The following is a 23,642-nucleotide window of genomic DNA, read 5'->3' as shown; positions in this document are numbered from 1 at the left end:
TACCTGGAGTAGGAAGGACTCTGTTGCATAGCACAGTTGCTTCAAGCTGCTATACCTTGCCTCCTCCGACAGTGCCAGCTGCCCTGGCACATACTCTCTGTTTGAGGACAAAGTCCCAACCACCCTCCCACTCAACGTTACTCTTTGCTGTGTCCTCGCCTGGGCTCTCCCAACATTGACTTGGCTACTTGCATTTGACTCTGTTCTTGGCCTGCCTATCCAACCTCACCCTGAGATCCTCCTGGCCGGGACTTTGACTTCCTCTAAGCCTCTTCTTCCTCCCTATCCCAGCAGGGGCTTCTAGCCAGCCTGTGGCAACGTCTTCTCTCTGCCTACCTGGACCCCAGGAGCTTCCTACCTGCTGGGCTCCACGCTGTGGGCAGGGCTCCAGCAGCCACCCTGATGCCAGTGGCAGTGCTCAGACTGCAGAGGAAGCAGTTTCATGAACCTCAGTCAATTCGTGGACAAAAGCAGTGGTTTTCAGAAAGTTTTTGGAGCCATAGGATCCTCTCTTCAAATGAAATCTAATGTAGAAGCCTTCATTTGTAAACTATGAAGAGAGTTGATCTATTACAGTTAAAATGTGGGGCTGGAGTCTCACCTGCTTACCCCTCTCACTGTCCCTCCCACCCCCTGTGGCCATGAGAAGCAGGGCTTTGAAACCCTTTGACTGGAGGACTCTCAGCCCTTTTATCACATTACACACTGTCCTTACCCAGTTCCACCCACGCCCATGCATCAGCTGCCAGTACACACTGCTGCCTTCTAAATCACCATCTCCTGATCTATTCTGACTTTTAGTTGCACATTTCCAGTTTCTTACTAGAATTTACCCAACAAAGGTCCATATGTTCCTCACCATGTCTGAAACTTCATCCTCCCTGCCATGTCCACTCCCCCATTTACATCTTCTATTTCTTACTTCCCATGTAAATTGATAGGATTTCAAGGAAGTTTGAGATTACCATAGAGTACTTCTGTAATCTCAACTCATGCATCGGTAATTGGTGACCAATTCCTATGATTCTACCACCGAACTCTCTCTTGGATCTGTAACCTACTCTCTATCTCCACGGCCACTGCCTGGGTCGGTCTTTCGTCATCTTGGGTAGAGATCCGGACATCGATATCCCAATTTAGTGCCTGCCCTGAGCCATTCCTGACTGCAATAAAGAGGAATGCTTCACAGAAGTGAGACCTGGATCCCCCATTGAAGAAGGGGTAGGATAGTCATAGGATTTCCCTTGGGCTATAACCATGATCTTGCTATATTCTTAAAGTATGAAGCTCACTTGAGAAAGTTTCTCATGTAAACATCCATTGAGGGTAATGCAAATACAGCCCAATCACTGATCTGCCTTTCGCGTCTTCTCTTCTGATAGGATGGCTTTTTCCTTATGCACGGGTGTAGTGCTGTGGAACAGCTGTTCTAGTGAATGAGGAATTCCCATGGGCAATTCACCACCAGTGCCCCGTCATTCACAGAAGACAATCTGACTGTGTTTCTCATTGTGCTTCACGACTCACCCACTGCAGGAGAAAACTAACACACAGAAGTGATTGTTTCGTCTCCCATAGGAAGGGGCCTTATTATGACAGAAAAGTTATTTTCTTTTCTGTGGTTTCTTAAGGTTCTCTAATTGGGTAACCCCCTGCTGACCCTGGCCACAGTAGTTTCTATATTGACATCTTTGTTCCACTACTTGCACACCGAAGCCAGAGACGAGTAATTCAAACCAACACAGAGCATGAGATAATGGGGCTAAATAAACTGCTGGTATTTAAAAGGCAATGACCCCTTAAGTTCACTGGAGTTCTTTCCCATTAAGAATTTTTCTCACCTGTGTATAAGAGATGGGGTGTGTGTTACCGTCCCCTGTCTGCTCTGGATGTGGGCCGAATTGATCTGCCCGACTTTGCGGGCTTGAACCTGGGTTGCTTTGGAATTCGTTCACATTCCTCATACACATGGATAACAACTCAAAAGTAGCACGACCATTTTAAGTTTTCTGTTTTGATAAAAATTTAAAATATGGGAACATACGAAGGACAATGTAACAAAAACCTATATTCCTACCATCTAGAGCTACTAACTTGGCAAATTTTGTCTTATTTGCTTGCAGTGTTTTTAAGGATATAAACTATTAGAGATAAGGTTAAAATCCCCTTTAGCCTCCAACCATAGGTCCACACCCACTCCCAGTCCCCTCCCCAGAGGCCACTGTCATTACAAGGTGGGGTGTGTCCGTGCAGCCCATTCATTTATTTTCTTCTGCAGATATGGAATTTATTTATCTCGTTTTTATTCTTTTAGAGGCAATACAATTTTAATATGCATATTATATTTATATTTTTCCTTCAAAACCTGAAATGTATGGATGTCTATATCCTCCTTCACAAGGTATTGTAATTAGCACGCTCTGGTACCTTGGAGCTTTCTCCTCTCAACCCCATGTGATCACCCACATCTTAGTTCAAGCTTATCTTAATCACACTGACATTTCTTTCCTTTCTTCCCTTCCTTCTTTTTCTCCTTTCTGTCTTTGTCTTCTGTTACTTCTTTTGTATTTATCTATTAAAAGGTATTCAATTAGGTTTACTATCATGTTTTTAATATTTCTTTTCTCACCATTGCTCCTTGCAATATTTCTTCATTATGGGTTTGGTTGTCTTCTTGTGGAGGTATATTCTTTAGTGGTTGTTCCAGTAAACATCTGAGAGAGTATATTTTCCATGTCCTTATGTCTCTGAAAATGCTTTTATTTTGTCCTCATTCTTAAAGCAAATTTAGTGCAGGCATAGAATTCCAAGTTCATAGTAATTTTGCCTCACCCCTTTTAAGATTTTACTCAGTTTTCTTCTGGCATTTAAAAACAAATTATTATTCATGAGAAGTCTGCTATTGATGGTTCTTTTGTGGGCAACCTAATTGTTTCTCTCACAGCTTCTAGTGCTTTCTCCTTCTCCTCAAATTTCTGCATTTTAGTATGATATATAGATATTTGTTTATTAATCCCTAGTCGATATTTTTATTCTGACTCATATCTTTCTTTTTTCCAAGAAATTTCCACAGTGTTTAAATTTGCATATTTTCTCTCCTTTAGTTTTTCTGTACTCTCCTTTCTTTTTGGAAATCTGTTGATCAAATTCTCTTGCTATTCTCCATGTGTTTTAAATGATTTTTAAAACAATTTCCATGTCTTTATCTCTCTGTGCTGTGTTCTAGGACATTTTCTCAGTTCTGAATTCTAATTCACTAATCTTTACTTTAGCTGTGTTTAGTTCATGAATTAATGCATTTGTATTTTTCCTACATAACAATGATTATTTCTTGCTTTTGAGTACAACTAATTTTTTTCTTCTTTGGAATAATTTAATGTTTTTCTAAAATGTCTATGTATTTGACATAGGAGGCGTTTCTATACATCAACAGCAGAAGGAGGGAGGTTTAGTATATACTCAATCCACAATCTTGATTGCTTTTTTGGGTTATAGTAAATTTTACCCTTTCCTGAATTATTGTGTCTAGTATTGTTGCAATGACCATATTTTCCAAACTAAATACCAAGTTTCATGGTCTGAGAAAAGACTTGTTTTATGTGTTGTCAATTTATTTAAATGAAAAGTCTTACAAAACTATGCAAACAAATCATATTTAACAATTTGTTGAAAATAATAAAATTACATGAACCATAATAATCCCACCAAAACCCAGACTGGAAAAGTCACTATGAGTAGAGTAAACATTTCTGAATCTTTGTTTATGACTCAAGCAGCTACAAGGCCTAGAAGATTCTTTCTTGTTCTGTTAAGTCTCTAGATGTAGGAAGTAGAGATAAAATGAATATGCACGAAGTAAACATATTTTATAGAGTTTCTTTAAAAATCTCAGAGTAAACTGTTTTTTTATGATTTGCTTCTTTCTGATCAAAGTACGGCCTAGCAAAACATTTCAGTTATTTGAAATTTCTCTGTGGACTGATGGCAATTATAGTGGTGGATTTTGTTTGTATTTGAGAACTGATCACATTTATAAACATACAGACTATATCCATTGTGAAATTCATGTCCCTTTATTAAAAGAAAGTTTACAAAACATTTCTTCATTGTTGCCTCAAAATCATTTTCATATTGTGGCCAAGGCTAGAAGTCAGTAGCGTAAATAGTTAAACAAAGGAAAAGGTAATCCTTTTTTGTAAATGGGGAAAAGGATTGGATTTTCTTTGTTACTTTCCATACTCATGTTTGAAAACTTTTGGTTATGAAGTCAGGAAATTGTATTACACTTAAGAGCCAATATCGTCTATAAATCTTCCTATGTCTTCTTGGTTATTAATTAATGTGCTAATGATGCCAAGAAGTTTCTTAGTGGAACTTGTGGTCTAAAGTGGCTGTTCTGGAAAAAAAAAAACCTTGGCCAGATTCCCTTTATAGACCTACAGACTTTAGTGCTTACCATACAATTAGCGATTTGTTCTCATTTTTTAAAAACTAATGAAACTGGTAATTTGTGATTCATATCAGTTATACTGAAGGAAATCACAGTAAAAATCTATGTGCACCTTCTCAAAAGACAAATTGCAAAAATTGCAAACAAACGAAACAGTACGTATAATGCTTTCAAAATTCCTGGGAGATCAAGCTCTTTTGAAATTAAAAGTATTTATTGTTTAGTGTTGTTACAAATGAGACACCTGTCTATTAAACCTGCTTCAAACAACGCATTACAGTTATAACTGGCGACACTGCCAATCATGTATATCCTGGGAGAGGTCATGGGGAGGCTCCTAACACCCCCCACGCCCAACATAATGAGCTGGTTGTACATCAGACTCTCTAGATGTCTCCTCACAAAAAGCTGTGTCTGGAGCAGAGACCTGCTTAGCCATCTGAAAAAAGAAGAAAACCCACAGAGAGTGACACCAATGTGGGTAATATCTAAATCTTCATTCTTACTCTATTTCAATGTAGAGAATAAATGCGCGGTAGAATAGTCTTTTAAAAGAATTAAAATTAGGCAGGAGTCCCTGCTGATATTGCCAGTGGCCTAAATCATTAGTCCCTGAGTTTAACTCTAAGGCACCTTAGTCACTACGATTTAACAGGTTTTGATATCTGCCGTCATCTCACCAGATCTCTTGAGTTTCCACATCTGTGAAGATCTGTCTGCTGCATTGCTGTTTTCTTTCCAGATTCCTGCCTGGGAATATTTAGAATCAATATCCAGGAATACACCATTTCTATGGGATGTTGGTGTTTTCCTCTTACTTGAAGGTAAGGGAAATCGAGCTAGACACTTATGAAATATGAGAGACAAAAATGCCTTGAAATATATTGAGTGACAATCCTTTAAGACTGTCTAGTGTTTTCTGTACATAACTCTATGTATCCTTGCCAATGTTTCTGAATTTGGGAGCAAGAAGTTTCAATTCCTTTGCACTCATATCCCAAAGCTGAAGTATCCAGAAAAGAAACAACTTCTAAGAAAGATACCAGAAGTCAGAGAAGGAGCTAGATAATGAAATCAGGTTTCAAACCCTCTACAACCAGAGGGAAAGTTGGAGAAGAGCTCCTATGCAAAAAGACGACAGTGACAATGCTATTTGCAATATCTGAAAGCAGATTAAATTTAAAGCTGTTTAGTGTGAAAAGCAGGCACATAGAAAATTTGAATTTCTTGTAGGGGAAGAGAGTTACAGAAAAGTATTGGAGTTACTCACGCAGCCTTGACAATAATGTACATACCAAAAGCTCCTGCCATAAATTTTATGGCATTTTTCATCTAAATGGAATCTCCCTCACTAGACTATATCACCAGATTTGAACTTCCTGGATGCATATTTTTAATATTTTTGAAAACATAGGGTTGGTGCAAACTGATACTTTTGTGTTGCCGATCCCTGGTGCAGCTGAATAACCAAGGACACCGCTGCCACTTCCCCTGCGCTAAACCCTTGACCTTGACCAGGGCACCCGAGAGGAGGCAAGCGTTAAGAACATCAGCCTTCGAGCTTTACCCAACACCCACCCACTCCAGTGCCTATGAGTCTCTACCTCCCACAGCATAATACCTTCATTTATTAAATATGTGCCTGGAAAGTTTCCCCAAGAGCCACATTCACTTACGTCCACATTTTACAGTGGTAGGTTGTAGAGATGGCGAGAGAATACACAACTGACCCGCCTTGATGAGGTCTTTGAAAAACATTCCCAGTCTTACATCTCATTTTCAATGTAGACTTCGGGAATAAGGGAGAAGAATTAGGAAATCAATGGGATTAGCTAAATTCACTGCCCTCTTATTCCTTATTTTTGTAACACTTAAGGGTTTTTTGTCTCATTAAGAACTTGGCTGAGCACTATATTAAGCAGTCCCATGTTCCAGATAGGAATAACAGGTTCTATTTCAATTTTTGGCTCATTTGTTTTAAATGTTTCTTCAGCAACACAAGAATGAGCATCAAATCGCCTCCCCCGAGGGATGAAGGAACTGGCTTCAGGAGAAATTGTGCTAAAACCACCTTTGTTTTAAGCACGTAAAAATCCTTAGATCCCGCTGTATTCTAATCATTGCGCAGAATTGGGGAGGCTCCGCCAGATTTTTATCAATATTGCCTTCTTTTCCATCTCCTTCTATTGCACTAGCCTGTAGCAACAAGCCAACAAACACAACAACAAACAAAGCAGCCTAACACTGAAACATAGAGCTCCTTCTCAGACAACCCGTGCGCCAGGAGAAGGGGGAACAGAGAGATGAAGCAGAAGGGGACACTGAGAGTTAGAAGTCATGACTTTATACATTCTGTTGCCTGGTTCCATTCAATGAGCATTGGTTTCCTTTAATCCTGGGAAGGGAATTTATGCTATTTTTTTTCAGACTAGGTTAACTCTCTCTAAACACAGTGAAATAATTCAGACACTGCTATTTCAAAGACCTCAGGAGATATAGGGAAGAAAGTAAGGAAGAAAAGAGTGACCCACAATCTAAAGCCTTGCATTTCCTATAGAAAAGCTGCACAGTGTGCCTTGCAGCAGCTGAAGGCCGATCTCCACCCCAAGAAGAAACTCTCTTCTCCCTGGAGTGTATGAGGGGAAGCTGTGCGGAGTCCTCCAGCATGAGCTCATGTCACTGCCGTTGCGGCTTCTGTATCCAAGACACCTGGATTCGTTTCGGAGAGCTGCTGTAACCGGCTACCACACACGTGGCAGCTTAAAACAACGCAAATTTATTTTTGCATAGTTCTGCAGGCAAGAAGTCCAAAATCAGTTGAAATTGGTCTAAATCAAGGTGTTGACAGGGCTGCACTCCCTCCAGAAGGCCTATGCCTTGTCACTTCCAGCTTCTGGTGGCTGCCGGCCTTCCTTGACTGATGGCCACATCACTCCAACCTCTGCCTCCGTGGTCACACCGCCTTCTCCTCTTCTGTCTGAAATCTCCCTCTGCCTCCCTCTTATAATACTTGTAATTGCATTCAGGGCCCACCCAGATACTCCAGAATAATCTCTCCATTTAAGATCCTTAACTTTATCACACGGTCAAAGTCTTTGTCACATCAGCTAACTCTCACAGGTTCCAGGGATCAGGGAGTGCATTTCTTGGGTGGCCATTAGTCAGCTGAGCATAACACCCACTGTTTCCTGGCGCTCAGATTTTTAGGAAGTGGACTAGTTCGTCATCTCTCTGAAGAGTAGTTAATTCTCATAATGATGAACCCATTTTAGCAGTTGTAGTTCTCAGGTCAGATTGAGCAATTACATCACGGGATGATCTGTCCTAGGATTTCTAAGACTAGGACCAGATCTGGAGAAGGTGTGTTAATGATACTTACTTCAAGTCTCCGTTTAATCTCCTGGGTGTGCAAGAGCACACTGCGGACTTTGAAGGACTCACAATTATAGGATGTTTCCTTTTGTTTGGAACTTAGTCTGCCCATGGTGCTAAGATACATGCATGAGAAAGTATACTCAATCTGGCATGGGGAGGTAGAGGAAGGGTAAATGAGGAGTGGAAAATGGGAGACAGCAACAACAGATGGCATTTGGACCTGGCTCTGAAGGATGGGCCTCTTTTAGGAAACCCATCATTCATGACCATTTCTCCCACTCAAGGCTGATTCAAAGGATCCGTCTCACGTTCTTTGATATCTGTCTTTGCTTTTCTCTGTCTTAATCCTTCTCGCATCATTTCTCATAGTCTGTTTACCTGGCTGTCTCCCCAGTGAGGCTAAAGACAAGGATTTGTCTTGCTTGTTCACTCGGAGATCCCCAGCATGTAGCATGGTGCCTGCCATACAGGAGAAGTTCAACAAATGTGTTGGATTGAAAGAATGAGCGGAGAGGAGAAAGTAGGAAATTCTGGGCAGAGGGTTGGCACAAGAAAATGCTTGGAGGCAGGGCTATTTCGTGCAAGTCGATATGGTGAGAGTTATAAGGAGGAAACCGGGGCAGTGTGACTAACTTGGCTCATGGCATGGTTTAGTGGAAAGGAAGAGAGGAGATGGCTGCCCTCACCGTGGCTGGTAGTATTCCCGTGGCTGTTCTTGGCAGGTGTGAAGGAGGTGGTGGGCCGTTCCTGGCAGAGCGCACTCCGCTCCTGCTGATGCGACATGCAGTGTGGCAGAGGGGATAAGAGTGTGGGCCTTGCAGCTCAAGTCCTGGCTCTGCCACCTGTGTGAACTTGGGCACGTCGCTTAGACTCCCTAAGTCCCCTGAGACTCCTGCAGCAGCTCTGACCTGCTGATGACGAGACTAGCCATGGAGAGAGAGCAGCCCAATGCCGGGGTTGTGGGTAGTGCTATGATTAGTGTGCTCATCAATCATGTCTGTTAGGCTCCCCTCGGGGGGGGTCCTCGTCACACCATGTAACTGGGTGCACCTCAGTCAGCAGTTGTGACTGATGCTGACATGTGAGCTGTCTCTTCGCCCCTGGTCACCATGAGCAACTAGTGGCCTGTGTGACTCTGTCAGGTCACACAGTGCAACCTTGATGAGAAACCTAGGGACTCCAGAAGGCAAAGCTTAATGTCTCCGAGGCCCTCTGTGCAAGCATAAGCAGAAATCTGGCCTTTTCTAAGCACCGAGTTTTGGCTCTGGGTCCATAGTCCAGCTTGCAAAGAGCTTGTCTTGTAGCCTTGAGAAGCCCAGCAAAGGGGCACTGGGAGCTTTGAAGCATCCTACTTCTGCTTGAAAACAGGGGTTGAATGGTGCCAGATCTGATGTTAGAGCCAGACTGTGTCTTTGGACCTATCTCTCAAAGAGGTGAGACCAAGTATCAGAGCCAATGGGATTTTTTTCTGGTGTTAGATGGAATTAATTATAAATAATGCAGAAGTCTCTCACCATTGTTTTTCCTGGTGTCTGCCTTACATGCTGAGGTATGGAGCTTGAATAAAAATTTTGGAGAAATGCTGGCTGGTTTCGAGGTCTTCACCCTCATGGTGAAGGTTGCATAGCAGGTTTCTTCCTTATCAAGAAGGTTAAAGGTCAGAAGGAGCAGTGCATTTCAAATTACTTGATGGACTGGGTAAAACCCATTTACCAGTTGGAGTATTTTTTTAATAGATGAGGTGCTCACCAGAGCTCTAATTAAAAATCAATGTGATATATAATTAAATTCTAGTGATCACATATGCACCAGCTCGTCTCTTTAGCTTTTAGCCAGAGGCAGAGGAGGAATGCTGTTATTGATCAGCTCGAGAGCCCTCCGAGGCTGTCAATGTGAGATGTCTCGTCTGAGGGCCGGGTGGCTGCTCAGAGCCCCGCGGTGTCCAAGCACCGAGCTTGAAGGACACTCCACGGACTCCAGCAAAGGGTCCTGTGTTCCCTGATCATTTATGTGCTCTGTCCAGAAGGCCGGGACCCGGTGCACAGTCTCCACCCTGCCTCCCATCTCTCTGAGCAGTGAGCCCCAAAGAGGAGGCTTTAGAAGAAGAGAGGACGCAGATCAGTGTCGTTCAGACTCACATTGTCATTTCAGCCTCCCTGTTCCAATTCCACGACTGCAAGTCCCCCTCAGTATTTTCAGTGAGGTCCGTCAGGTACGAAATGTCAGCTGAGTCACAGTGACCAAGGGTCACAGTGGTTACAGACTTCTGTGAAGGCAGCTGAGGCCCTCAGGTAGTTCAGCCCAGTCCTAGGATCCATCCTACCCCTTTGATGTGGAAAAGTATTATTACTATTTTCCGATTTCTTTAAAAACAGAGATGTCGGCGTTGTTTTGCATGCATTCGTGGCAACATCCCAGGCAATTTACTAGCACAAGCTCACATATGTGAAGGGTATATTCCTTCTAAAGACTTCCACCCTTTTGATTTTTCTCCTCTCGTCTGACCCTTGTCAGCGTGGTGGAGTGAGGCAGGGAAGTGTTATTTGTATTCCCACTTTGCATGTGAGCGTTTCCTCGTCCGAAGCATGGAGGGTGAAAGGATTCTCCAGGTTCATCCAGGCTAATGGCCTTCTGGAGTGGACTGGGGGGTCTTCCTGTGCACGTCCTGCATCACCCTTCTGCTGAGTGACCACCGTGGACCCTCTTGTCCCTGCCAGGGCCTCCCAATCTCCAGAGGTCTTCTTCTCTCTTTTTGGGATGAATTTAGTCAATATATTATTTATTTATGACGTTTCCTCCTTTTTTATTTACATTTTTATTATACAAATATTAATATATTTTTGTTGTAAAGGATTTAAATTGTGTATAAGATTAGAGAGCATGACAGGAAAGGGCCATTTCAGGGCTTGGAACACATTCACTCTCACTGCCTTCCCGAGCTGCTAGGGGGCGCCCTCCTCCCCTCCTCCTCACCCCCTCTGCCTCCTCCCCCTCCCTCTCTTAACCCTCATCCCCCTCCTCTCCTTCCCTCTCCCCCCTCCCCTACTTCCTCCTTATCTCCCTCTCCCGTCCCCCTCCTCTCCTTCCTTCTCTTCCCCCCTTCCTTTCCCCTCCTCTTTCCCTTCTCCTCTTCTCTTCCCTGTCCTCCTGCCTTTCCTCCTTCCTCTCCCCTTCCGCCTCCTCTTCTTTCTCCCTCTCTTCCTTCTCCTTCTTTTTTTCTCTCTCTCCTTTCCCCATCTTTCTCTCTTTCTCTCTCTCTCCCCGCTCTCTGTATATTTAAATAAAACAGGGATACTATTTTGCATGAAGAAAATAGTAGTCTTAAAAGCCTCGCTTGGTGGAAAACAAGCATTTTGTCAAATTCTTTCCTTTATATAAAGGAAAAAGACTGAAGGCCTTCGATTTCAGATTTTCCTGTAGCGTAAAGCTGGGGCTAAAGTTAGGAAGGAGGTGAATATGACACAGACGAAGGACAAGAGCAGTTTGCTGGTTCACCACCCTAGGCTTTGTGGGGAGACATAGGGAACAAGACAAAGAAAGCCCCGCATGTCACCTTTGTCCCCTGGGCAGTCCACCAACAAATCTTCTCAGCAATATCTTCATAATATATCCAAAATCCGACCCCCTTTGACCACCTCACAACTAACATGCTGGTCCAAGCTTCCAGTCTCTCCCCTGGGTTACTGTAATGGCCTCAGTGGTATGCCAGAGCCAGCTTGTTAAAACTCAGGAGCTGCTTGTTAAATCTCCAGGAACTTTGCAAGTCAGTTGGTAAGTACAGCCAAGATTAAAAATTAAATAATGTCCATTAACAGATGAATGGATAAAGAAAACGTGGTACACATATAAAATGGAGTATTATTCAGTCATAAGAAGAAGGAAATCCTGCCATTTGCAACAACATGGATGGACCTTATGCTAAGTGAAATAAGTCAGACAGAGAAAGACAAATACTGTATGATCTCATTTATATGTGGGATCTAAAAACATTGAACTCGTAAAAACAGAGAGTAGATTCGTGGTTGCCAGAACCTGGGAAGGGGGAAATGGGATGTTGGTCAAAGAATACAAACTTCCAGCTCTAAGAGGATTAAGTTCTGGGGATCTGATGTACAGCATGGCCACTGTAGTTAATAGTACTGTATTGTATACTTGAAGGTGGCTAAGAAAGTAGATCTTAAATGTTCTCATCACAACAGCAACAACAAAATGGTAATTATGTGAGGTGATGGAGGTGTTAACTAAACTTATTGTGGTAAACATTTTGTGATATATACATGTATCAAATCATCACATTATACACCTCAAACTTATGTATGTTATATGTCAATAAAGCTGGAAAAATTAAATAGCATAAACTTATCATCAAGTTATGTTAAAAACCAAGGTAATGCATAGTCAAAAAGTTATTACTTCCTCATTTTGTTCTATTTTACTATTATCTAAACTCTTGAGGTTATTGGTATCTATTGTATTTGTGTGGTGCAAATACCATATCATGGTGGCCACTTAGCAACTCTTTCTACTCTGCTTTCAGTCTTATTGGCAGCTTGAAACCAGCTATGGCGGGAGTATTGACGCCATGAAAACCAGCAAATGCTACAAATCAGTAGCAGTCGACACTTGACGAACCCTTACTGTGGACACTTCACTCTGAATGAACAAAGTCCCTGTCTTCTTAAGTAGAAACTCAGCAGACCTGACGTCATCTCACCATTCCCAACATCTCCTATCGTTTCCCATCTGGGTCAGTTAATCATGGTTAAATGTTACCCTTAAAAGCCCAGCCAAAGTCTCATCTCCATCATGAAACTTTCCTTCTGTTTTTTTTTTTTTTTTTTATCTAATCTCCTCCTTTTCAGACTCTTTTCATTCCATAGATTGGACTTAACTAAACTGTTTCTACATGTTTGGTGGCACTGTAAATTCTTGGGACAGAGGCAGTACACATTAGGTGCTAAATAGGGCACACCAATTGATTCAGGTCTAGGGACCTGGCCAGGAGAGAAGATTGTTGCCAAGAGCAGTGAAAATAGGTATTAAATAACATAATTATCATATGTGTCCTTACTATCATTCAATGGAGCTTACATTTTTGCTTTGTCCTTTGTTTTGCTCATTCACATGACGGTCTTTGAGGTAAGCAACATTATCTCCACTTTGCACATGAGGAAGTTAAGAAATTTGCTCAGGGTCAGACAGCTAGTAGCAGGCAGAGCCAAGACTTAAATTGTACTCTTTCTAAGAGGAGGCATTTTCAGCAGACTTATTGGGAGGAAATGTCTGAGGTCTCCATGAAAAGCTGATTTTTCCCGGGAACATTAAATGGTATTGGAGAATGCTCACTGTGGTACCACGGAAGCCCTGCCATTGAACACCCTTGGTTTCCAGATAAAGAGACTGTGAAAGGAAGTGTAATGACTTTCCCAGAGTCACAAGGTCTACGTAGGCTTTCTGCGTTCCAGACGTTTGTAACAAGAGGAGTAAGTGCTATCTTGTTGGGGTGGCCTGTTCGAAGAAACTTGCCTTGGTTTCTCAGTAGGGGTCTCAAGTCAGGGGCAAATGACACCAAGGTAATCAGAGCCCTTCTTGCCATGGGTGGCTATGACAAACAGTGACATGTATCATCCTCTCCACAACTTACACAGAGATTCACGGGGACTTCAGGAGCGTGGACTGAAATACGGGCTTAGAAGGCCCGCTTCTTCCGGGTCTGAGTTACACTGAAGCCATCATGGTGGTCTCAATATCAAGTAACACAAGTCGACCCAGAACCATGTTGGACTCGTTAGATCTTACATTTTGCATCTCTTCTGATAAATTTAAATTATGCATTAGAATAGCAGCAAAAAGGTACATGGCTGTTGAGACGGATGGATTTAAATTTTAACCTTGGCTCTGGCTCTGTCTGGCTATTGCCCTGAGGCTCATTATTTTGCTTCTCTCAGCCTCAGTTTCTTCATTTGCACGGCGGGGATAATGCTGGGATTAAATGAGATGAAGTACATAAAGAGCCTACTAAAGTGCCTGACGCACGGTCAGTGTGAATCAAGTTTAGGTTTTCTTCCAGAAGTACAGGTCAGGGCCCCTCGGCAGGGATTTACCAGCCCCACCTGATGTCATTCTTCCCACCAGTTTCAAACTGGGCTGCTCGCCTGTGGCCAGGGAGTGCGTTCCAAAGCATTCCTGTGTGCCAGCTCAGGCCTCAGGGCGGCTGTGAAGTTGCAGTTCCTTTCATGGAGCTCATGTGTGTGACAGGGTGTGTCCAGCTCTTAAAGCACTTTGATGAAAATGCCTTTGTGCTAAAAGCTCTATAAATATAAGGAGCAGACCTGGGCGTGGTGTTTCCAGCACACTCCCAGTGTTAGCCGCCATCAAAGGCTCAGGTCACAGAAAAGTTGGAAATGGAGGTGGTTTGCCAATTCAGAGCTTCTCCAAAGCAGACGTGGCTTTTTCCTTTTCAGCTTCCATTTCTTGACTCGCTTTCCTTGATTGTACAAGGCCCATCTTGCCTTTTTTGTATCTCCAGAGCTACAAAAACCTCATTTCAAGTATCTTTTGAAAAAACTGCCAATTGCATGCTCTCTACCCACCTTTACCCCACCCAACCCACCCACCATCCAACACCACCCAACAGCGCCCCCTGGTGGCCAGCAGAAAGCTTCTATGACCTCACACCTCATCTCTTTCCTTATCCTTCAGAAGGAATGTACCACTCATTCATTCATTCATTCAGTAACTTTTTGTTGGTTAACTACCATGCACCAGGCATGGTAGACACTGGAGATACCAATATGAACAGATATAGCTCCTGTCAAGGAGTCACAGCTCATTGAGGAAACAGATAGACAAATAAGTGATTATAATTTAAAACGATTAGCCCATAACACAGAGGTATATACAGGGTCCCAGGGAAGGAACCAGAAGCACACTTATCTTGAAGTGAGCAAACTAAAGCTTCAGGTCCTGCTCATTTGCATGGACCACTTCTGGGGCCCTTGCAAGGTATTGAATTTTATACTTTCATAAAATGTGTGAAAGTAAGCTATTTTAAAGGAACCAGTTAAAATTACTTTTCTTCTATACTGACCTTCTCTCTGTCATGTTTCTCCTTGTGTCAGGTGGTGTGGAAGCAGCCAAGGGCATTTTTGTAACTGACTAAAGGAAGGTTGAACTTGGGGTGCGTTTTGTTTGGGTTTAGTGAGCTGTGCTTACGTGGTTCATAGTCAAGTTATCGATAGCCTGCCTTGTGCAGAAACGACTTCACCCCCTATCATGACTTACCAGCCCTGTGATGTACAGCTTCCTGATCAGAGGTTATAGCACAATTTGAACATATCTTCTAACCCCTGGCACCAGAACTATGTGAGTATTGATGTAAGAGAAATGCGATTTAAATGTATGGAGCCAGAAGCTAGTCTGGAAGATTCTTCAAATCATCAGACTTGTCGTCCTGTAAGCAGAGGAGAAACTTGAGAGAAGTTTCCCCAGCTTTGATAGCAATCTTAAGATTTTTATGTCATTTCCAATGCGGAGCTGTGAAACTGAAAGAAATGTTTTCAAACAATCTGTAATATAAACCAAATTACCATCAACTATGTTAGAGGAAAGAGAATGGCTCTTTCTAGTCTCTGTACAGAGAAAAGAAGACAGCCAGCCCTGATGGTCTAGTTGTCAAAGTTCGGCGCTGTCACGGCTTCAGTGGCCCGGGTTTGTTTCCCCATCACAGAACCACATCACCCCTCTGTCAGTTGCCATGCTGTGGTGGCAGCTCACATAGAAGAACTAGATGGATTGACAACTAGAATATACAACTGTGTTCTGGGACTTTGGGGAGGAAAAAAAAGAGGAAGATTAGCAATAGATGTTAGCTCAGGGTGAATCTTTCCCTGCAAAAAAAAAAGAAAAGAAAAGAAAATAGAAGATATGAAAATGTCCTAAGAGGAAGTGATCAGAGAGTATGCAGCTAAAAAGTAGAGGAAAAAATTGTTATAGAGGTACGTAAGGCAATCACTATTACAAAAATAGTGTAGCATTTGTGATATTTGTCAGATGTAGATAACATAATCTCTCATGATTGTTTTCTCTTTCTAAATGAACATTCACTTTCACACCGAATTTTCTCTTTGAATTTTGTATTCTTTTCTGTAAAGGGGGCTCCCACACTGTATTAGCTTCAGATCCTACAAAGCTTGGAGCAGGACCCAGAAGAGCCCCTGAGTTTGCCCAGGGGAGACCTGTGTGGCTTCACAGAGGGGCAGTGGGTGAGCAGGAAGATGGAAGACGTCTGTGAGCCCACCTAGTGGAAAGCGGTGAGGGGACTTTTCAGGCGGGACAAGGTGAGAGGCATGTCAGATCATTTCCATACAGCAAAGAGGGACATTGTGACTGGGGCACTGGAGGCTAGAGAGGCCGGGGGCCAGGTCATGAGGCACGGCTTCCGCAGTACCAAGAGGTTAAGCGATGGAGACCCACCCGAGGGTTGAGGCAGGGAACAGACAGGTGCAGGTTTGAGAGTTCTCTAACTTTCCTCCGTCCTTGTCACTAGTAGCTTTTAGTTAATTCTACCTTTTTCAATCTTTCCCATCTCCATGTACACGTCCCTTTTAATCTTCTTGCTTTCTCGTACTTTTGGTTAATTCAGGAAAATATTTCCGTCTGCCCTCCTGTCTATTCTGTGCACATAAATTCTTATTTCTCTCTTCCCAATTCATTCGTGAAATAGGAAGGACTGCAATCATCAGATGAAATACAACAGTATTGATGAGCCACCACTGTCTTAGTGTATTTGGTCTGCTATAACAGAATACCAGAGACCGAGTAGCTGATAAACAATGGAAATTTACTCCTCACAGTTCTGGAGGCCAGAAGTCTAAGACTGGGGTGCCAGCGAGGCTGAGTGAGGGCTCGCTTCCTGGTTCATAGCAGCACCCTCTTGCTGTGTCCTCACAAGGTGGAAGGGGCTGGGGATCTTCCTGGAGCCTCTTTCACAAGGCACTAATCCCCTTCATGAGGCTTCCACCCGCATCACTTAAGCACCTCCCAAAGGTCCCTCCTACTAATACCATTACTCTTTGGGGTTTAGGATTTCACCATACGATTTTGGGGGGAAATAAACATTTAGATAATAGCCCTCACTATGTGTTAGATGCTGAGTAATTAGCTGATAATGAAACCAGTGAAGACCCTGCCCTCACGGAGTCCATGCTCTAGTGGGAAGTTCAGCTAAACAAGCTGCCAGACATCTGATTTTTAAAAAACTATGGAAGAGAAGCCATACACCACAATTTGTTTATCCTTTCATCCACTGATAGACATTTGGGCTGTTTCCACCTTTTGGCTGTTGTGAATAGTACCACTAGGAACCTTCATGTGCACGCATTTGTTTGGTTACCAGTTTTCAGTTCACTTGGGTACATATCTGGAAGGGGAATTACTGTCACTTTTTTTTTGCTTTGTTTTTGATGCTTTGTTGTTCTCTCTCTCTCTGGAATCTTTGATTTGTCACTTATTCCCTTTGCTTCTCCAGTCTTTCCATTTCTACTGCCTCCTTCTCCCTGATGTAAGAGCACACTGAGATACCCAACCTGAAATAAACATTAAATATCTCGAAAGAAAGTTACTATGATTTTTGCATACAGAATACCTCAGTTCAATCAGTTATAGAAAATCTTTACAAAAGAATCATAAAAATATGACGAAAACTGAGGAGAAAGAAAACCTCATCAAATGTAGTTACAGGACACTATGCCTCCTCAGTCTCATTTCTAGAACCATCACTACTGTGGTTGGTCATTGCCACTGCTATGTTGCTTGTTTTTATCACATTCATGGATTTATGAAAACAAAAGTTTCATAGATTGGGGCCAACTTGTCTACCTTTCTGTAAGTTGATTTATTTCTTGGGTTGGGGAGTTTGCAAGTGTAGCTAGATTGCTTTCAAAGGCTGCTTCACGAGCTGGAGAGATCTGAAGTTGGGTAGATAAGAGGTGATGAGCTAGCTCCTGCGAAAGCCCTGAGGCCGTGTGGCGGGAGGGAGCAGGTCTGGGGAGTCACAGACTGTATTCCTGGACCACCAGCCAAGGGCATTCTGCACGCTGCAGAATTTGAAAATATCTTATCAGCAATGTCCAAGTCGCTTTCTAAGGTTTCTTTCAGCTTTAAAGGCCCGAGATTCTAAATATAGCGCTGGCTTTGTCACGTGATCAGATACAGAAGTGGCACCGGTCCTATCGGCGTTTCTTACTCTGAGTCTAAGCACAAGAGATTTGTTGAAATATAAATTTGCTGATACACATATTTCCGTTTCTTAAAAGTGCATTTATTTCACTTCCCTTTGAACTTGGAAGCCGTACATATTTCAAGTGGAGTGTTTGGGAAAGACTGTCTCACAAGAGGCCCTGGCTTTAGCGACTTAAGAGGCTTCTTCAGTGGAAACTCCATGCAGTTCTTACCGGATACTTTTTCAGGTCCCTAAATAGAGAGAGCAAAATGTCTTAAAGTTTTTATAAAACTCTTAAGATGGTATTCTATTTGTTTGGTGAAACTGTACCATCTCATGGAAATATTACATTCTTTGCATTCTCTTCTTATTCAATCTCAGAGATACTTGCTTCGCTATGAGTGACTTCTTATGTTTTTTTCACTTTATAATTTCTTTGACTTTTCTTTATTTGGATGGAGTGACCACATCCGTGATTTTTTAAGACGCATGCTCCAGGCTTAGGATGCTTAATGGATTCCAATAAGAGGTGAATATTTATCCAGTGAGGCTTGCCCATGCTGCTTGTGTCACTTGCGAAGCCAGGCTCATTTCTGCAGAACCTCCACATGTGTTCGCTCACCTTCCCTCAGGTGGGTCTGTCGTGCCTTGTTTCAATCCGTCTATGCAATCTGGCTGGGGTGGTCTTCCTGCAGTTTGTGATTCTTTCTTCCTGAGCAGGTGTCTTCTGTTTGTACCTACTTGGAGACACTGGGCTTCATTGATTAATTCTTTCAGTGTTTCCATTACCTCTTCATGTTCTGACTCTAAAAGGGACTTGCTCAAACCGTGTCTCCAGGATAAACGGCATGAAGGTCTCAGTCACTTAAACGCTTCCTGCCTGTGTGCATCTTCAGGCACTGACAACACCTGCCTGATGAATGTGCTGTTCTCACCAGGCCAGTGGTTTCTGGATCTTCAATGGTCATCTTGTGTACCAATTAAACCATGGAGATTTTTTTAAAACATATATTTGCTTTGATATTTCATTACATGGATTGAGCAACTTGGGTGTATTGATGTTAGAGTTGTGGTGGCTTCTCTACAGAAGGAGGGGAAAAATTCTACATTTTCTTTTTTTTAAAGGTAATTTTTTTGGGTTTTTTTGGTGAGGAGGGTTGGCCTTGAGCTAACATCTGTTGCCAATCTTCCTCTTTTTTTTTCTCCCCAAAGCCCCAGTACATAGTTGTATATCCTGGTTGTAAGTCATTGTACCTCTCCTATGTGGGAGGCTGCTACAGCATGGCCTGACGAGCGTGTGTAGGTCCGTGCCCAGGATCCAAACCGGTGAACCCCAGGCCGCTGTGGTGGAGCACACAAACTTAACCACTTGGCCATGAGGCCGGCCCCTACATTTTCTTCTTATTTAATCCTAGTAAGATTTTTTTTTTTTTTTAATAAAGGCAAATAGTTTATAACCTGTGAGAATCGAGTCCTCAGGTGTTGTGCATCTTGGCGGCACTGCAGCCCTGGATGTGTTTCTTCATCCTGGGAGCATTTGCAAGTACATATTTCATTTGAAAGTATTTTCAATTTTTACCCCCAAATAATGTGCATTGTGTAAATGTTCCCTTCCTCAAGTATTTGTTTACTCAACAAATATTTATTGATGGTCTATTCTGTGCAAAGTACTGTGCTTGCCCTGGGCAACCAGACATCTATAGTCGGCCCTTGTGTCCTTAGAGAGCATGCAAAGTTGCTAAAAGGCAAACAAAACAAAACAAAACAGAAAAGTGTAATTGAGAGGTTATTTGCATACAAACACCTAGCCTCAATGTTGGCAAATTTAATAATGGTGCCCTCAAGTTAATAGTAAACATCTTTCCAGCCCCGAAGGCTTTATGTCTCTGCTGAGGCTGGATAAATGATTGTAGCACAAATTATTGGATTAGAAGAAATTCATTTATGGTGTTTCCATGGCTTATAACAAAAATGTGAGTGCCGCTAGAATACTTTTTACTAGTTTAAACTCAGAAAAACCTCTGAGCCTTTTCCTTTTTTTTTTAAAGATTTAAATTTTTCCTTTTTCTCCCCAAAGCCCCCCAGTACATAGTTGTATATTCTTCGTTGTGGGTCCTTCTAGTTGTAGCATGTGGGATGCTGCCTCAGCGTGGTTTGATGAGCAGTGCCATGTCCGTGCCCAGGATTCGAACCAACGAAACACTGGGCCGCCTGCAGCGGAGCGCACGGACTTAACCACTCGGCCAGGGGCCAGCCCCTCTGAGCCTTTTCCTTTGAGTAAAGAAGTGAATTTTCTTTTAGTTGCTTTTGGACCTTGAAGACACAGACTAAGAGAAACCAGGGGCTACCGTTGTGAAGTTAGCGAGCACAATGCGATGTCGGTGGGGCTGTGCGGTAAACGGCCACATCATGCCAGTAGGGAGACCAGAGAGACGGCGCTGACATTAGGAGGAATGTGGTAAAAATCACTTCTCAGGTCCCTGTGGACCTGAGCCTTTATATTTCCATTCATCTCAGGGGTACCAAGGAAGGCATTTTTTAGTTCAAATTTCTGGCCACTCCCATCACCAGGAGAAGCATAGCACATGATGCAGGACGATGAAGCTGTTCTCTGTGTTTCACATTTGCTCCTAGTGATTTTTTTAGCTTGGTTTCAGGTCCTCGGCTGTGAGAGGACACTGCCTGCTATGGTCTGGATTTGTCACCTCAAAATTCATATTGAAATACTAACCTGCAAGGTGATGGTGTTAGGACACGGGAGGTGATTAGATCATGAGGGTGGAGCCCTCAGGAATGGGATTAGTGCCCTTATAAAAGAAGCTCCAGAGAGCTCTCTCACCCTTCCACCACGTGAGGTTGCAGATGGAAGATGCCGGCTAGGAAACAGGAAACAGAAAGCGGGCTCTCACCAGACACTGACTGGCAGTCTCATTCATCTTAGACTTCCAGCCTCCAGCGCTGTGGGAAATCAATGTCCGTTGTTTATAAGCCCTGTCCCCCTCCCCGCCCCTCCGACTGCCTCCCAGTCTATGGTCTACAGTATTCTGTTAGAGCAGCTTGCACAGATTAAGGCATCACCTAGCCGGATTTGAGGACTGATGTGTGCCTGTCTGGATTTCACATGTACACGCCAATTTGGCTGTTTGGATTAACTGAGCCATCGTTTAGGCTAAGTAAGTGGTTCATCAGGTAAAACGTTTTGAGCAGATTCTCACGTGGAGACTGTTGGCTCCATGGAGAAATGTCCTAGGTGTTGGAGTCCAGATTGAATTTACTGTGTGGTAGGGGAAGGGAAATTTGGGTGGGGAGAAAAGCTCTCGTATTAAGAAAGGATGGAAAAAATGTCAATGCTGTCAGAAATGCAGTTAAAGTCACACTTGCAGGCTCTGAGCAAGTAAGAAAGTAAGCTAACAGAGAAGGCACTCTCTCAGCCCTTCCGACATCCTAGGACGGGGGAAGCTCAGACCGTGTGGACTCCACACGTTCTGGATCCGCCTGTTGAAACACTAATGCTGTCTGAGCTCTTGATTTGGCAACACAGAAACACACCTTGTGGGCTATAGCCTGGCCGCCTGAGGACACATCTTTCTAACGAGGCTTATGTAGAGCAAGACAGCGGATCTGCTAGAAGGCTGATCCAGGGCCAGAGGTCACTGGTCTTCTTGAGGTCTTCAATGCTGCTCCACTCTTAGAGAGGAGTGGAGAGGATGTCGGCCCTGCTCTGCCTCCAGCGCATCCCCGCCCTGTTGTGCACATTTTCCCTTCCCCATCCTAGGACCCCTTCCTCAACGCTCTATGGGATATTTCCATAACTAAATCCAAGGCTAAAACATTTCTTACCCCTTTCATCTCTAATGGGTACTTTTTATTACTGCCACACAGCTGTGACTGAGAACTTGACTCCTGGGTTGAACGCATATTTTGATCTTCTAATAGGTAAAATATTTTATTTGCCTATTGACACAAAATGCCTGAAGAAATCTTTGCTCATCCTCTGAAGAGTTATTCCTAATTAAAACGGGAGCACTGGGGCCGGCCCAGTGGCATAGTGTTTAAGTTCGCACGTTCTGCTTCGGCGGCCCAGGGTTTGCTGGTTCGGATTCCGGGCACGGACCTGCACACCGCTCATCAGGCCATGCTGCGGCAGGTGTCCCACGTATAAAATGGAGGAGGGTGGGCACAGATGTTAGCTCAGGGCCAATCTTCCTCAAAACAACCCAAAAAACAGGAACACTGAAAGAACGGGCTTCATCATTTTCTGTTTACAGAAAAAGACCTCACTGAATATCCACAAGTGTAAAAAACTTTGCATTTTAAACATCAAAACCTTAAGCACTTGCCTTTTTCTCATCACAAAACGATATTTTTATGATATTTCTGTATATTTCTTTTTTTACAATTACACAATTAATTAGCACATTTCACAAACATTTTCCACATCATTAAATATTTTCCTATGACTATATTTTTAATGGTTTTATTATATTTTCCATGTCTGTACTATAATCCACTTACTTTCCCATTATTACAAATTCATGCTGTTTCCAATTTCTCTTTTTTAGCAATATCATGATGTACACTTTTCCCAGAAATGTAGAATAGCACCCATTTCCCTAAAAAATCATCTATAGAGGGTATAATCATATAAATAATTTTAAAATCAGTTTAATAGGTAAAGAAGGCATCTTAGTTTTGCTTAAATCATTGCTTAATAGTAGCTTAAATTTGTACCTTTTTGATAACTTGTAGGGCTGACTATATTTTCAAATGTTTACTGGTCATTTGTGTATGTTTGTGAATTTCCCCTTTTACTCTTTGTCTATTTGGGGAAGGAGAGTCAATTTTTTCCCCATTAATTATAAGAAGTTTTAAAATTATACTATAGATGCAACATGTTGCAAATACATTTACTATTTTGTCATTTTTCCTTAAACTATATTTACAGTGTGTTTGACATATAGAAAATTTTAACTTAAATGTTGTCAGAACTGCTCTGGTATCCTGGAAGAAATAAAGTAAGTGTAAGCCACTGTCTTTGTCTTTCAAGAACCTGCAACCCACCTGTGGAAATAAGATATAAACGTATGTGAAATAAACCATGCAATATTTAAGGCACCAGCTTTTCACAAAGAAGAGGAGTAGGCACTAGGGGATGGGGCTGTTGGCTGCTCAGAGTTTGAAAAAGCCCGTTGGATGCTGCTGGTCATCACTGGCCCCTCCCTGGTTGATAACCACAGGTTTAAATATCAGGCTGAACAAGATCAAGCATCTCCGGGCGGTGTGTGATGAATGGCACACACGGGTGATAATGCACTCAGCTGACCCTCCTGATAGCGTTGAGTTGTTTTCTCTCTTCTGGGCAACCGACTGCAGATTTGTGCCAGCACCTTCGATAATATCAGTGATGTAAGTTGTGTTTATCTCTGGTCTGTGAAAACTTAGAAAAGTATCCACAAAAATTTTGGGGAGAATGAGAATGGACATTAACTTTGGTTATTTTCTTTTTGTAGTTTTCGAATTATATTGTGTTGTGCATTAAGAGCCAAGACCTTGCTTGTTTTTGTGTCTCTCTCAGCACTTTTCAGAGTACCCGGC

At 42.7% G+C, this 23,642-nt stretch overlaps 1 long non-coding RNA gene across 2 annotated transcripts in view; it reads left to right on the top strand.

The window, feature by feature from the left end:
* Window positions 1-4,834: 4,834 nt before the first annotated feature.
* LOC124248337 (uncharacterized) overlaps window positions 4,835-23,642 on the top strand; it is a 29,856-nt gene continuing 11,048 nt past the window's right edge. Inside the window, exons 1-3 of one of the 2 annotated variants that reach the window (XR_006890984.1) lie at window positions 4,835-4,927; window positions 5,193-5,274; window positions 12,363-12,572. This is a non-coding gene — a long non-coding RNA (uncharacterized LOC124248337). Of the gene's footprint in view, window positions 4,928-5,192; window positions 5,275-7,007; window positions 7,408-12,362; window positions 12,573-23,642 lie in introns of those variants that run through there. The other variant, XR_006890985.1, reaches the window with a different exon arrangement.

This window comes from Equus quagga, chromosome 12 (assembly GCF_021613505.1).
Source record: "Equus quagga isolate Etosha38 chromosome 12, UCLA_HA_Equagga_1.0, whole genome shotgun sequence".
Taxonomy (NCBI): Eukaryota; Metazoa; Chordata; class Mammalia; order Perissodactyla; family Equidae; genus Equus; species Equus quagga.
The sequence above is the reverse complement of the archived record's forward strand: the minus strand, read 5'-3'. Positions and strand labels throughout refer to the sequence as shown.